General features: G+C 38.4%; 1 long non-coding RNA gene across 1 annotated transcript; it reads left to right on the top strand.

Annotated features, from left to right (window-relative positions):
- The first annotated feature begins 6,178 nt into the window (after window positions 1-6,178).
- On the top strand, window positions 6,179-7,721 carry LOC102415331. Its single transcript, XR_328947.3, has 2 exons — window positions 6,179-6,382; window positions 7,118-7,721. It is a non-coding gene; the product is annotated as an uncharacterized LOC102415331 (long non-coding RNA).
- Window positions 7,722-14,220: the final 6,499 nt, after the last annotated feature.

The raw sequence follows: 14,220 nt of genomic DNA on the forward strand, positions 1-14,220 counted from the left end.
TCCCATTCTGTTGTTTTCCTCTATTTCTTTGCATTGATTGCTGAGGAAGGCTTTCTTATCTCTCCTTGCTATTCTTTGGAACTCTGCATTCAGATGTTTATATCTTTTCTTTTCTCCTTTGCTTTTCTCTTCTCTTCTTTTCACAGCTATTTGTAAGGCATTCCCAGATAGCCATTTTGCTTTTTTTGCATTTCTTTTCCATGGGAATGGTCTTGATTCCTGTCTCCTGTACAATGTCACAAACCTCAGTCTGTAGTTCATCAGGCACTCTATCTATCAGATCTAGGCCCTTAAATCTATTTCTCACTTCCACTGTAAATCATAAGGGATTTGATTTAGGTCATACCTGAATGGTCTAGTGATTTTCACTGGGCTGGAAGAAACACAAGCTGGAATCAAGATTGCCGGGAGAAATATCAATAACCTCAGATATACAGATGACACCACCCTTATGGCAGAAAGTGAAGAGGAACTAAAAAGCCTCTTGAAAGTGAAACAGGAGAGTGAAAAAGTTGGCTTAAAGCTCAACATTCAGAAAACGAAGATCATGGCATCTGGTCCCATCACTTCATGGGAAATAGATGGGGAAACAATGGAAACAGTGTCAGACTTTATTTTGGGGGCTCCAAAATCACTGCAGACGGTGACTTCAGCCATGAAATTAAAAGACTCTTACTCCTTGGAAGGAAAGTCATGACCAACCTAGATAGCATATTCAAAAGCAGAGACATTACTTTGCCAACAAAGGTCTGTCTTTTCGAGGTTATGGTTTTTCCATTGGTCATGTATGGATGTGAGAGTTGAACTGTGAAGACAGATGAGCACCGAAGAACTGATGCTTTTGAACTGGTGGAGAAGACTCTTGAGAGTCTCTTCTACTGAAAGGAGATCCAACCAGTCCATTCTCAAGGAGATCAGCCCTGGGTGTTCTTTGGAAGGAACACTAAAGCTTCACTTAAGCTGAAACTTAAGCATCACTAAAGCTGAAACTCCAGTACTTTGGCCACCTCATGCGAAGAGTTGACTCATTGGAAAAGACTATGATGCTGGGAGGGGTTGGGGGTAGGAGGAGAAAGGGATGACAGAGGATGAGATGGCTGGATGGCATCAGCGACTTGATGGACATGAGTTTGAGTGAACTCTGGGAGTTGGTGATGGACAGGGAGGCCTGGCGTGCTGCAATTTATGGGGTCGCAAAGAGTCGGACACGACTGAGCAACTGAACTGAACTGAACTAAATCAGTGATATCTTTGCGTGGATTGATAGTTCCTTCCTTTTTGTCACTGAATAGTATTCCATTCTTTAGGTCTGCTACAATTTATTTATCTGTAAATCTATTGTGGTACAACTTGGTTTTTGCCAGTTCTTGGCAAAATAAAGCTGCTATAAACATTGCTTTGCCAATTTTTGTGTAGACACATTTTGAAAGCAGGTAAATTTCTAGGAGGGCTACTACTAATCATATGATAAAATTATATTTAGCTCCATAAGTTCTTGAGTCACTGTTCTATAACTTATCCTTTTAGAGTTCTTGCAGCTCTGTCGGTCCTCTGTCTAGGCAACAGTTATCTACTTCTCCATGCTAAAGTTTAAAGAGTTTTTCTCCCCAGAATTTTCCACATCTTAACCTAAGTTTCTTTATTTTCCTTTATGACTTTTTGTGGAGAGACCTAATGGCCTATGTAATTTCTATGTCTTGGAAGACTGTTATAAGAAGTGCCTGATTCATTCAGTTTTTTACCTCATTGTTCTTCTTAATCTCAGTAGCACATATCACACAAGATCAGTTCATATTTTTAGTAGGTCTTGAAATCACTCCCTTAAATATTCTGATCCCACATTTAGGGAATACAAAATTAGAATTTATAAAGTCTGTTTGCAATTAAAAAGTTAGTGCTGATGGCTAGCATTTTCTTATAAGGACTTAGCCTGGCATTTGGATAAAATGCCACCAGGAGCAATGTGATATTTAAAACTACAGATTTTCTTATTGTCTTAAATTGTCTAAAATTGAGATGATATAAAAACTCTTTTAAAATGAGGCAAATAACTTCCTCAACCATCAGACACAACTTTAACTTGATGTTTTGTCTCTATTTATTTAACAATTTATTATTTAACTACTTGTATACTTTCCACAGACTGTGTTAAATGCTTTATATAATTTATTATTTTATTTCTCATAACAGTTAAAAGTAGGTACTGTTATTATTGCTGTGCTATTATCATTACTACCTCTTTTACTAACATCCACTTTTACCTAATTGATCATAGTCTGACCAATTTTAGGATTTCTATCTGTCTGACATTTGCAATCTGGACAAACTCTTTCCTCATTATATATTTTTTCTTTTTTTCTATTGGAATATCATTGCTTTACAATATTGTGCTGGCTTCTGTCATACATCAACATGCATCAGCCACAGGTATACATATATCCCTTCCCTCTTGAAGCTCCTCTGAATCTCCCACCCCATCCCAACCCTCTAGGTTATCACAGAGCACTGGGTTGAGTTCCCTGTGTCAAGCAAATTTCCACTGGCTATCTGTTTTACATATGCTAATGTATGTTTTCATGCTACTCTCTCAAGTCACCCCACCTACTCCCTCCTGACTATATTTTAAGCTAAGTATGATCTCTGTTTTTTATTTGAACTGTTTCATAGGCACATATGACTGTTGGGGGCTTGTGGCTTTTTTGTGTATATGTCAATGCTGGGAAGATGGTGAATTATCATTGTGACTTTTCTTTAGGAAAGATTATATTGAAATGTGATCAAATATGGAGAGAATAACAATAAAACATCTACCACCTCGAGGCCCAACTTTGATGACTGGCCAGAAATGCTAGTGTAGAACCTCAGATCTGGAAAGGAAAAAGAATATTTTACCTCTAATTGGGGAATAGAAAAACTTGACTCTTGTAACCTTTTCAAGTAACATTTTAAGATCCTTTACTTGCTAATAAATATTCTTTGGAGAATCTTTTGAAAATAAAAACACAAAAGTAAAAATTATCTGTAACTACATCAGCTAAAGGTAAACACTCTTAGCAAATTATTATATGTACTTCCTGTCTTTTCTTAAATATATGTTAATCAAAATCTCATCATGTTTTACAAATTATTTTTAAATTATAATTTGAATATTTCTGACAGTATTAACTTTAATGATCTTAAGAATACATATATGCATGTATTGTAACTTATCCAATTCAGCAAGATTATGGAAGGATGGTGAAGAGTGAGCCTTACCTTCAGAAATAAAAGCAAAAAGGAAGAAATTCAAGGATACTTGTAGTTACTTCTCTACAAGCATTTGGAACATTTCACCATAATTTTCATTTACTTATTTTTACTTCTCTATTTTATTGTAGAATCTTAATTATCAGAAATTATTTTGTTCACTAGTAAATAACATAAAGTAGTAAGATGTGGGATAAAATGTTAAAGCAAAAATTGGACAAAAAGTTTTAAAAATGTTCTTTCCTTTCATTTTTCTTATAATAACGATTCACAGTGAAACCCTCAGAAAGCTAGAGAATGGAGACAGTAGTCTTGTGGCAGCTCTTCATGTGGTTGACCTTGAGGAACTCTTGACTATTCCAGTTTACCACTGTAACCTATAATGTGACTGTGGCTGACATGTTGGGGGCACCATGTCTGTTGTGACTTTCGTGCTTTGTAATGATTTGTTCTCTTTTTAAGAGAGGTGTCCTCAATGGAGTGTCTCCAGATGTGACCAAAGCTGGAGCACCTGGCACTGAAATCCCATTTGACCCGTTAATTCTCAAAATTTTTGATGACAGAAATCAGACATTTCTTTAAGGATTTATGTCTTAGATGTGATGTGAAACTCTGGGAAGTAGTAACTGATCTGTTGAGTAAAGTTCCTTCTCTTTGTGCTCTGAAATACTCTATACATCCATTCAGTGATGGCATTGCTTGTAGAGATCTATTCTGCAGGTGCTGTGGTTGATACCTCTGTTCCTGCATGGTCATGGCCAATGGTTAAAAGCTCTTCCTCACTGATAGGAGGAAAACAGTTCAGGAGCCCCAACCTGTTCAACAGATGGGATGTGATGCTGTGTTGATTCAGTGATTCTTTACTTTCTGGAGCTTAGCTAGTGACTATTTCAGAGATTTTGAGTGCTTCCTCTTTCTCTTCCTCTTCTTCTCATTCTCATCTTCTTCCTCCTTTCCCATTTATAAAACCACATTCTTGAAAAGCTTCTTGATTATTTGATCAAAAGGAGGAAGGAGATTTAAGCAACATCACTTTAAATGCTTAATTTGCAATTAGTCAGCTCTACTGACTGCAGGCAGAATTTTTTTAAAATATGAAAGGACTAATCAGTAAATGTATTGCCAACATGTCGAGGTACCGAATTGGAGAGCAAAAGGTAATACAGCAAATTGAGGGGACTGGAGGGCTGAAGGAAAAGGCAGAATGAGCATGAAAATACATCGTAAAAATTACTGTCTTTTAAAGACCTAAAACATATGTGGAAAGAGTAGAATAAAGTAAATATATCAGATCAGCCCTAAGTTCATATTTTACCTAGATTTCAGACTTTTAGTGCTCTGACCCTCTCTCCCCTCCCCAAACCTACTCTCAGTCACTTATTTGTGATGACATAGCCTTAAATGATATTAGACATTGACTTTTGGCTTCATACAATTTAAACGTGCTATCTGCTTATAGAATGTAAAGGACTTATTTCCTGAGAAAGGAATTCTCAGCACATGACAGCAGTCGAGGGGAGTGTTGGGGTCAGGTGAGATGGAACATCCTGATTCTATTAAAAATATGCTCCCACATTCTACAGTACCATAGCCAGCACTGTAACTTTTTTTGTAAACCAGACAGGGCCCCTCAGCAGCCAAGGCCCGTAACAAAAAGCTTCAAGCCCAAGGGGACAGAGGATAGTTTATACCCAAGACTAAAAGGGCAGAAATGAAATCTTTTGATAGAATTTAAGAACATAATAAGGCATTGCTTCCCAAATATTAGTCACTTTCTAAAGGCTCATTATATTTCTCATAATTACACACCACATATATCATAATATTAAAACGTTATTTTAAATTCACTTTAAACTAACTTTAAAATTTTTTTAATTTAATAGGTCATAGGCAATACTGTGCATGAAATGGCAGATATATACATGTATATACCCACACGTGCATGCAGGCTAAGTCGCTTCCGTCTGGTCTGACTCTTTGTGACCCTATGGACTGTAGCCTGCCAGGCTCCTCTTTCCATGGGATTCTCCAGGTAAGGATACTAGACTGCAGTGATAACCATTTCCTTCTCCAGGAGATCTTCCCGACCCAGGGGTTGAACCCGTGTCTCTTATGTTTCCTGCATTAGCAGATGGGTTCTTTACCACTAGTATTACCAGGGAAGCCCATACTTCCCTAGAGAGAGAGAGTGAAAAGGGGAGAGAGATGATGAAGACTGGTAACTTCAAAATCTGCAGATCCAAAAACCCTGGTGGAAGTCCATCAAGCAGGGGAATTGTCTCTTACCTGCAGGAGGGTCAGATGTTGTTCTATTTAGGCTTTCGGTGGATTGTTTGAGGCTTATCCACCTTACAGAGGCAACCTCCTTTACTCAGTCCACTGATGAATATTAATCTCATTCAAAAACATTCTTAGAGTAACACCCAGAATAATATTTGACCAAATATCTGGGCATAGGAATCTGCTTGGTTGATGTTCATTATTTGAAGGAGCAAAGCAGTGAAAGGAGGACCCTAGATGTCACCACTTTACTGAATGTGTCTAAGTATCAAGATGGGAAGGTTGGTGAGATGATCTTCAACCTGCACTCAGTCAATTTAGAAGAAAGGAAACTTAGATTAGCAGGTCATGGATCAAGGGGAAAAGCACTGTAAGAACTTGAAGTAAAGAGAAAGGTGTCACCAAGTAGCTAGGCTCTTCGCAACCCACTATGTACTGCAAAATGGCAACCAGTTCAAGTGGAACAAGGCAAACAGTTTTATAATTCACAGAACATGAAAGATATCAAAGGGTCTTCATCCCCGAACAAGAAAGAGAGGCTTTGATTACAAGTTAGAGAACTCCACAAATCCTTCCACTGCCCTAAACTGCTGTAACTGAGCGCTAAGGTAGGGACTATGAGTCATGAGAACATAATCCAGTGAAGAGATCGTGGAGTAGGACATTTCCTGATTTTGTAGTCCCTACCAAGTCAGTTATGGATGGATTTGCATTTTGGTTGGGAAATGATTGGATCAGCAAGTTTTGGCAGCTCCACTCCCCCCTGGGAGGGGCAGCAAGCCCCAATAAAGAGGCCCTCTGCTACACCACCACCATTCTCCTGCTACTCAACTCCCGATAGACTGTGGAGAACCTGGTGAGTCTGATTCTTCAGTTCTGCTTTGTTCTTGGGCTCCTGGATGTTGAACTTATGCTGGAGACAGCAAATTTCATGGGTTCAAAGTTATAATCATGGGTTTAATAGTACTTACTGGATGGGAACTTGGAATTTGGGCAAAATCGTATGCTGTATCTATTAGGTTTCTGGTACAGAGATTGAATTCTTCTATTGAAAAAGACATTAATAAGAAGTCTTTGACATTAAGAGGTAAAGAAGAAAGTATTTTTTCCTTTATTGATATCATTTTGCTGTCCCTTTGTTGTGATTTCAGAGGCATTTATCCTAGAAAGTATGAGGCCCTTGTATCCTTCCTGGTGGCCCTTTGCTCTGTTATACAAGTCATACTGCTGGGACCTCATGAGAGATAATGAAGATAGGAATTGCTTGTGAGCTTGCCTAGGATTTTAGAACACGTGATAGCCTTTTTTGAAGATGTTGTTTTCATAAAACGAACCCAAAAGCCATTGCTTTGTTCTTTAAAAACCAAGATATTTCCTTTGGAAAAATTATATGAGAAAAGGGAAGGTTTTCTCTGGGCTGATGATACAATTTCCTAAAAGGGAGAGGGAAGCCAGAAACTCATTAAAAGGCATTAAAGAGATTAAAGCACATTCTTAGAGTCCAGATACTATCAGATGGTATTACACAATTTTTGCCATGTCCTTCTGTAGCAGTCCCTTCTTGTGAACACTGTCATGTAATTTCTTTCAGATTCTAAGACTCCAGAAAGATGTCTCAGCAGCAGCAGCAGTGCAAGCAGCCCTGCCAGCCACCTCCAGTAGTGTGCCCACCCAAGTGCCCTGAGCCCTGCCCACCTCCAAAGTGCCCTGAGCCTTGCCCACCTCCAAAGTGCCAGCAGAAATGCCCTCCTGTGCCACCTCCCCAACAATGCCAAGAGAAGTGCCCACCCAAGTGCAAGTAACAGCATCAGCTTTTATCCAGATCAGAAAAGGATAAAGACAGTAGACTCACCTAGCTCCACAGGTCCACCTTCATCTTCTCTTCAAAGCCTATCATGAATACAGAAGAAGCTTCTACACCCTTCAGCCAGCAATATGCCTGTGGCGATTTCTGACAGCCAGAGGTTTCCTTCCTGAGGCTGCTACACCACTTCCCTCTGGGAGTACAGCTGAGCAAGCATCACAGCTCTTCAGAGGGAAGAGCAACAGCTCTCCTCCCGGATGTCATCAGGGAATTCACTCACTGTCTTCTGTGTCTCTCCATCACCTGGGCAGGGGTTTCTACCAGCTGGGCAATTGTTACTTATCCTCCACTCCTGAATAAACTACAGTTCCTTTGTGTGATGTTAAAAAAATGTTTTCTTTCTTTTAAAACCTGCTTTTAGTAATACCATATCATCATCTTGGTTTGTTCCTATCTTTCTTTGATGCCAAGGTTTAGGCTCTCATAAACAGAGTTGTCTAAATTTTGAGTCATAGAAAAGATTATTTCTATATAATTTAAAATCCCACCCCATTTTCTTAATTATCACTTCTTGATTGATTTGAGGAACAATTTATGCAATTCCTCAGGATTTCAGTCCCTTTGCTAAAATGTGAGGAAAATCAAAATTGCATTGCAAACTTGTCTGAGGCATAAAACTTACATGAACGTTGTAATTTACTTGGCACAATGCCAACTAAACAAACACATGAATAGAGCTTGGTGAAGCAGCAGATCAGCACTGTGCATCAGCACCTGTCACCATCAGCATCACCAGCACCACCAGGGCGACTACAGCAGCGAAGTGGTGCACACGTAGCTAGAAAGCAAGAAGCTTCTTAAACTCTATTACCCTTTCATATTCTGTTCTTTTCCTTTTATAATTTAACCTTATTTTAATGTGATAATACAGGCAAACATCCTTTGCAAATTAGTGAAATATTCTGCATAAAATTAAAGTAGTTCTGAAGACACGGGTAGTACAGGAGAATGGGAAATTAAAACAGTCCTTACCAGACAAGGTGGCACGTCATCTCCATGTGTAAAATCAGCTCCTCTTGATCGAAAAACTTATCAACCTCAAGGTTGTTTTATATTTTTTCACCTCTGCAATTACTTTCCTGATTGTTTTGACCCCACCTTTAAAGAACATTGAGGTCGCAATGTTTACGTAGATTTACAAAGTCACTGTTGCTAGGTACCTTGTTTTCTAAGTGCTTAGCTTACTGGTCAATAAGCTGTGAAAAGGGATATGCTCTTTAAGCATTTTGGTCATAAGTGCCCAGCAACAGAAGAGTTAATTCAGATCATATGCACACAGACAAACATACAACAGGCACACGCAAGCACCAGTATTATTCTTAAAAACAGTGTTATTTTTAAAAGTTTTCACATTAAATCATATTGTGCCTAAATATATACAAAAGCAAGACGATCTTTGTCTCCTACATTCTTCACTTACAAATCTAGAAGTAAATGACTCTAAGATAATAGAGCTGCAGATGGAAAAAGATTCCCAGATTCCTGCTCAATCCTCAGCAGACTATGACATGTGTGAGAAATAAACACAGATATTCTGAACCTGTCTCTACTGTAGCTAGTGTAATTTGACCTGACACAGAAATCCGTTCTCTGAGGTGGGATGCTCCTGTAATAAATCTTAAAATTATGGCATTGACTTAGAGACAGGGGATGGTTGGCAAGGTAACTGGTATTGGAACCCACAAATATGGTGATGCATGTTATTCAATGGCAAAACACTTGAAATAATGATTGTCCATGGTAACTTAGGTGATTAAGCATACGTTGGTTACTTGTTGAATTTACCAGGGTGTTTTGATAGACATATGTTCAGGAAATAATTGTCTGATTTGCAGGCCAGAATAAAAAAAAATGAAAAAAATTATAGCTTAGATAGTCAAAAGCTTGTTGAATTAGAAAACTCACCACTTGTAAAGCCCAAAGACAAAGAGATGAGATTAGAAGCAGTTTTGAATTTTACATCCACCTCCAGTTGACTATAATAACAGAAAAAGAGAAAGAAGTTGTAGTCTTTCTACCTGTGTATCAGGGAACTGTGGAATAGTAGACTGAAGAGTTAAAACAGACAAATTACAGTTCAGTTATAGCTTATGCAAACAAATCTTTTATTAAACAGACACTCCCAAGACATGCGAGCAGACCCATTCTGAAAGAGTTATCATAACTATTCCTCTTGGCTTCCCCCTTTTTGTAATTCCCCTATTTTCCTTTCTGGTTGTGCCCTGGGCTAAGTGGGCCTTGTACCTGCTACCAATCAAGAAAGGGAATGTAAATGGACATACACTCAAGGTCTAGAGACAGTTTCAAGTTACATAACAACAGGCTCTGTTGTGTATGTCTTCCCATAATTCAGTCTGTTATCAGTCAGTTCAGTTCAGTTCAGTTGCTCAGTTGTGTCTGACTATTTGCGACCCCATGAATCGCAGCACGCCAGGCCTCCCTGTCCGTCACCAACTCCCGGAGTTCACTCAGACTCACATCCATCGAGTCGGTGATGCCATCCAGCCATCTCATCCTCTGTCGTCCCCTTCTCCTCCTGCCCCCAATCCCTCCCAGCATCAGAGTCGTTTCCAAAGAGTCAACTCTTCGCATGAGGTGGCCAAAGTACTGGAGTTTCAGCTTTAGCATCATTCCTTCCAAAGAAATCCCAGGGCTGATCTCCTTCAGAATGGTCTGGTCAGTCTGTTATAGTCAGGTGTATATCCCCATAGAATATATATGAATCCTTAATAGGCTCCTAGCTGCCTGAGGTTACTTGAGGAAGGCCCTGTGGTTAGTTTGTATCCACTGTGTGCCTAGGGCATGTGCAGGAGTTGGTAAAATCTCTGTGGTTATTTTGTAGCATATCTGTGAGCTCCTTTGGGCATGTCTGGGATGGGGTTTTGGCACCCCACTCCAATACTCTTGCCTGGAAAATCCCATGGATGGAAGAGCCTGGTGGGCTACAGTTAATGGGGTCGCTACCAGTCGGATACAACTGAGCGACTTCACTTTCACTTTTCATTTTCATGCATTAGAGAAGGAAATGGCAACCCACTCCAGCGTTCTTGCCTGGAGAATCCCAGGGACGGGGGAGTCTGGTGGGCTGCCGTCTATGGGGTTGCACAGAGTTGGACACGACTGAAGCGACCTAGCAGCAGCAGCAGCAGGGATGGGGTTTAGAGATCAGCTTTCCTCCTTTTACCCTAGGCCACCCCTAGTTGTTCATGCCTAACTTCCTGCCTAACAGCTCTATTATGTTCAGGTGAAAAGGCAGCAAAATAAATGAAGCCACAAAGTTACTTCTAGAAAGGGAGCTGAGTGTGGTCCCTAGAACATAGAATGATTGGAGAAATGAAATATATCAGATGTTTAATAACTTTTTGAGGAAATTGATGAGTAAATAAACTATGCCCCAAAACTAAAAAGACTGACTTTTCAGGAACAGAAACCACTTTCTAGCTCTCCTTTCCCCACTTGCCACACTACCCATTTCGGATGTGGTCAGTACAGCAACTGAAAGGAAATAACTGCTGAGATAGTTACAAGGTCCATAGAGAAGAACGGATGAGGGAAGTTCTCTCAGAGACTAGTATCAGAGCCTAATAGAGCAAGGAGGAAAAGGAACACAGAGATTCCCAAGCTTTGTTATTCTGTTGTCTGGTCATTATTCTTTCACCTCCCCTGGCCCCAGTTTTATTAAGGCATAACTAAGATATTACATTGTATATCTTCACCATGTATGGAGACCATGGCAGCTCACGCCAGTATTCTTGCCTGGAGAATTCCAAGGACAGAGGAGCCTGGTGGGCCACAGTCCTTGGGGTCGCAAAGAGTCGGACACAACTGAGTGACTTTCACTTCACTTCACTGTGTATAATGTGGTGATTTGACATATGTGCATTTTGTGCGTTTACCACCATTGGGTTACTTAATACATTAATCACCTCAATAATAACCATTAAGCGTGTGGGTGTGTGGGTGTGTGGCGAGAATGCTTAGGGTTTACTGTTTTAGCAAGTTGCAAGTACAAAACAGTGTTATTAACTAGAGTCACTGTGCTGTACATCAGACTTCCAGAGCTTATTCATCCTATGACTGAAGGGGTGTTGCCGTTCCCTAGGATCTCCACTTTTGCCCCACCCCTCAGTGCCTGCTAACCACCATTTTGCCCTCTGTTTCTGTGAGTTCTTTGAGTTTGGCAACACATTTCTAAATAACCAATGGGTTGAACGAGAAATAATAAATAAAATTAGAACATACTTTAGGAGAAATTAAAACAGCATACAATAACTTTAATGATACATGTAGTGCAAAATAAAAACAGAGAAATTTATGGCTGGAAACATCCATATTACAAAAGAGGAAAGATCTCAAATCAATAACCTTTATAGACATACATGCATGTGTGTGGGTTTATGAAAAATAAAAAACTCTAACACTAAATACAGCAAAAATATAAGCAGTTGTTATTTCTTGGAGTTTAAATAGTACTCTTTTTTTTGAACAGATTTATGCTTTCCTGATTATATATATTGTGATGTAGTTTCATTTTTACAACTATTCATCATTATATTTAAAAACTACAGTGAAGATGTTGCTGAGCTAGAGGAATATGCTATGTCCCAGCTTCTGGAACATAATTTCTGGTGACTGTTTCAGATGTTTCAAGTGTCTTTCCTCTTCTTTCTCATTCTCCACTTCTTCCTCCTTTCACATTACAAAGTCACGTTCTTGTAAAGCTTCCTGATTATTTGACCAAGACAAGTTAGTTGACAAATTTTTCCTACTGACTGCAGGAAGAATTTAAAAGTTTTTTAAAAAGAACATTAAAAGTTATTTTTAAAAGCATTGACAACCTGTCAATGTACCGTGTTGGACAGTTAAGAGGTATACATTGGGAGTGAAGGGTAATATAGCCAGATAAGGGGTCTAGAGGGTTGAAGGAGAAGACAGAGAATAAGCAAATTGAAACAGAATTTTAAAATCACTGTCTTTTAAAGATCAAAAGCATGTTTGGAAAGAGTTGACGAAAGCAAATGTATCAGATCAGTCCTAAGTTCATATTTCACCTAGATTTCAGAACTTTAGTGCTCTGACCCTCTTATCTCTCCCAAACCTAACTCTCTATTATTTATATCTTAAATGGTATTTTATATTTATTTTTCCTCTCACAGAATTCAAATCTGATACTTATGGAATAAAAGAGTTTTAAATCCTGACAAAAGAATTTTAAGAACATGATAGCAGTCTAAGGAAGTGTTTGGTTCAGATGAGATGGGACATCCTGATTCATTAAGAATATATTTGCACATTCTACAGTAACATAAAGCTAGCATTGTAAATTTATTCCTAAATCAGACAGGGCCCCTTCACCAGCCACGGCTCACAAGACACAGCTTCAGTGCCCAAGGGGACAGCACAGAAAAGAGTATAACTCACGTCCAGGATAGAAGATAGGAACTATAGAAGAACTGTTGACTGCTAAATCTGTGAAAAGCACAAATAAAATCTTTTCCAGGGTTGGAGAACATACTAGGGCATTGTTTTCTCAACTTCAGTCATTCCTTAAAAGTTCATTTTATTTGTCCTAATTACACATCACAAGTATCATATAATATTAATATTTTAAATTTTCTTTATGCTAACTTTTGGAATTTTTAATTTAATTTTCCATAGTCAGTCATCTACATAAAATGGCAGATGAAATATTCAAATTATGTATATATATATATATATACACACACACACACACACACACAGATATAGTAGAGAGAGGGATTATGAATTCTGGAGAATTTGAAGTTTGTAGAGCTGAAAACTTGCTGGAAGTCCATTGCTGCATCTCCTACCTGAAGGAGGGTCAGCCTTGTTCTATTCAGGCTTTCAATGAGGACTACCCACATTTTAGAAGGCAACTTCCTTTACTCAGGCCACTGATAAATCTTATCCCCAACAAAAAGCATCCTTTGAGAAAAATCCAGAATAATGTTTGACCAAATATCTGGATATCCTGTGCCAATCAAGTCGATCTATAAATTAACCATCAAACTTTCTTCCCAGCAAACTGGCAAATTGTACAAAAAAAAGTAGAGCAGATCAATGTTATGTGGCAGCCTGGAAGGGTGAGTTTGGGGGAGAATGGATACATGTATATATATGGCTGGGTCTCTTTGCTGTCCACCTGAAACTGTCACAACACTTGTTAATTGGTTATACTCTAGTATAAAATAAAAATTGAAAAAAATAGAAAAAATTTAAAAATAAACAGGCAAAAAAAGAAAGAGTGAAAATAAGTTTATTTCACATATATTCCACTGTGACCAATATGGAAAATGTAAAGGTTAAAATTATCATAAAATTATTATTAATAACTAAAAATTTTATATGAATGACAATGAACTTCAATCACTGAATTATTAATAAAGTGATTTCAAATTTTTTTCTCAAATCTACCACTAGATTTGATGGAGAAACATGTGTTTCAATAATTAATAAATAGTAAATATATTAAAAAGTAGCCATTTGAATAGCATTGCATTTTAGATTGGGTTTTTCAATAATTTCAAAGAGGCAGGAAAATTTGAACAATCCTTGGAAATTTCTCAAAAGTTGAAGAAATAAAAAGAGATCAGTTGGAGAAGTTATGTAGGAGCAGGTGATGGGTCATGTTGGGGAGTTATGAGCAAAAAGCTTGCTTTCTATCATAGGTCTAAGGTCTGAGCTGCCACAATATCTGAATTACAGTAGGTGATGCTACACTTGTAGTGAATTTCCTGTGATTCAAGGTGAGACAGATTTATAAAGGTCACAAGAATCTTGATGTCCTATATTCCATGTAGCAAAGCAGT

Source organism: Bubalus bubalis, chromosome 6, assembly GCF_019923935.1.
Source record: "Bubalus bubalis isolate 160015118507 breed Murrah chromosome 6, NDDB_SH_1, whole genome shotgun sequence".
Lineage (NCBI taxonomy): Eukaryota > Metazoa > Chordata > Mammalia > Artiodactyla > Bovidae > Bubalus > Bubalus bubalis.